Source organism: Pholcus phalangioides, unplaced genomic scaffold, assembly GCF_987345545.1.
Source record: "Pholcus phalangioides strain wild (caught in Gottingen) unplaced genomic scaffold, Ppha-v1.0 ptg000016l_1, whole genome shotgun sequence".
In the NCBI taxonomy this organism is placed as follows: domain Eukaryota; kingdom Metazoa; phylum Arthropoda; class Arachnida; order Araneae; family Pholcidae; genus Pholcus; species Pholcus phalangioides.
Window position 1 is genome coordinate 6640127 of NW_028301609.1, and position 2977 is coordinate 6643103.

The window sequence follows — 2977 nt, forward strand, 5'->3', positions numbered from 1 at the left end:
TATAGGGGATGCGCTGAAGCTTGCTATTCACCAAAGTTTTCAATCCGACCACTGTTCATAACATTTTGAGGTACCCCCACAGCCAGAAGTTGCAAGGGTTAATGTCAAGTGAACTGGCAGCCAGCCAGGTGTCGTCCCGTCCTGTTAATGTCAAAATGGGTCTTCAGCAGCTACTTTGCTGGTATTGCAATGTGCATCTTGATAGAAGTTGTTCTATCCACATACTGATGCTGTGGAAGTGCCGAAATGACGTGGTTGCACAAAATATATTATAGTGCTGGCCAAGTACAGCATCATCTACTTGCACATTTTGCACTACTTGCACTTTTTTTTTTCCTTTTGCGAAAGAAATTTCCATTGCTTCAGGAGTATCCATGCAATTTTCAAGTCATTCTGACCAGTACTTATTGTATAGTTTTGGAATCAAAACTCTTTAATTATAATCACCCTGTATATAGCTGATTATTTTTCATGAATCTGTTACTACTATACAGTAGAACCTTGATTAACTGGGTTTAACCATAAAAGTATAAAAAAAAACTATTGAATATTAAGGCTGGGTGATATACAGTGTGAGATGTGCTACTTCTCATGGGAAAGAAAATTAAAATGTCTGTGAAGGTAATGCAACTACTAGTGCACTAATCTTTGTCCTTTAGGGACCACCTGCCCCTAGCATGATGGTGTCACTACTGTTGCTGCTTCTTTGTGAAGGATAAAAACAACCCTGTGAGATAATATGCCACTACATTTAGATGTGTGATGCAATCCTTATTCATGAATTTGCTAAAGATATATAGAGCATCAGAATGTAGCCAAAGGTTAGAAAATATGGTAAGAATGAGAAATTTTGGCTTCTGTATATAACTTTAAATAACTAAGATACTTCATATGAAAAAATATATATATATTCAGGCCCACTTTTGAGATTCATGGAAGGACTGGTTATTTGTGGAGATGAAGATTACAAGGAAGAAAATTCATCACTGCCTCCCATTGACAAGTGGAGAAAACATTTCTATATTCACGTTTGAGACTTTTTGAAAAAAACCACATACCATCTTATGCCATTTAAAGATCTACCATCAAAATGTACCCCAAGAATTAAAATATGGTAAAAATGAAAAATTTTGGCTAATAATGAATCATTATGATATTCTTCAAGGAAAAAATAATATTTAGGCCACTTTTATTTGATTTTTTGAAAAAAAAACCCCACTTTGTTGAAACCAATGTGGTGTAAACCAAACAACCCTGCTAAAGGGTATGCTCAATTCACCCTGTAACTGCTGCTTCTACATTACACAGTGCCGCCATAATGAGTGCTTGCACCAGCAGACAAAATATCCAGATGCATCCCTGTATTTTAGTGACACACATGATGTAGAGCCCATTTCTTGCCATGTTGATTGCAACATGGATGTTACAAAAAGTAGAAGAGGTTGGAAGCAAAAAAAACTTTGAAACTTTCTCTTTCAAATGCTTCGAGCTAGCACCACAAATGGAAGGAGGGAAGTGAGTCACAGGGGTTGGACAACCCCCCACCCTTAAATTGCAAAAAAAACAACAACTAATTGAATGTGTGTTAATTAACTATCAATTAAGTAATCAGTTGTTAGCAATTTTTTATTAATTTGACAAATTTAGAGCTTGCTCACTAAGAGAACTTTGTCTAAGTACACTCAAGGCTAGAGTCTGACATAAAAAACCATTTTAGCTGGAAATAGTTATTCCTCAACAAATTTACTCAAATTTGACCTTTTTGATCTTTCCCTAATATATAAAATACTTTCAGATTGTTTTCTTATTTAACTGAAGGTGAAACTGGTTAGTAAGAATTCTGGCCAGGAATTGATATTTTGCTGTAGATCAGTTTTCCAAACTTTCGCTGTTCCATATATATATATATATATATATATATATATTTTTTTTTTTTTTTTTTTTTTTTTGCCCCCTTCAAATTTTTTTTTTCTTCTCAGCACCCCCACAACTCAAGCTAACCCATATAGGATCCTATACCAAGTCCGAAGCTTTAACCACCACCCCAGACCCTTCCATCGCCGTCGTCTCTCCCGCTTACGTTATCAGAATTTAAACAAAATCTGACTCTGCCTACTGGCAGTTGATTGAAAAGGACGGCCGTTCCCCTGGGGGGGGGGGGGAACATGTCAGGAGAAGAAAACTTTACAACGGTATCTGGGTTCGTCAATGCCGAAATGAGAGCGTTTTAAGCAGGGGCGTCGGAAGTGTTTCGAACCTGTGGGTGCCCGTCTTGAGATTCATGTAGGAAATTTCGATTTTTGAATCAATTCTGTGGGTGTTCGGACCCGTTCTACAAACTTCCGTGGGTGCTCGAGCACCCACAGCACTCCCTGCTCCGACGCCACTGGTTTTAAGAATCCGAGATATTTCGGGACAGCCAAGATAAAGTGGATCAAGTTAGGCGAGATATCTCGGGATTGCCGCTGTAAGGGTTAATCTTTATGTCTGGACCACCCTGTATATCTTACATCCGCGTTTGACTATAGCTTTTGATCCGATCTACTGTTACAACTTGAAGAAGAATATTTCACTAGGGAAAAACCATTTTTTTTTAAACAAAACACCGAAAAACGTTTCATTCTCTCCCCGCACGCACATTCTGCCGTCCATTTTCTAGGGCAACATAATAGGGTTTTATGTCAGCACATATACGCAAAATAACCGCATAAATAATTCTGTTTATAGGGAAAAACATCAAAAACTCCAGTAAGATTATATGCAAATATCAAGAACCGGCGCCAAATTTCTCATAATCCACCCCCCCCCCATATAATTCTGCAATGGAAGGAATGGGGGGGGGGAAGAAAACATCTCTTGAAAAATTACTAGCGTTTTTTCCTCCACTATTGTATGTGACTTATGAATAGTGTAGGCGTGTTTCTTCTTTTTTTTTTAGTCTGTGTGCTTGTGATAGACTTAATGTTTTTTTTAAGTG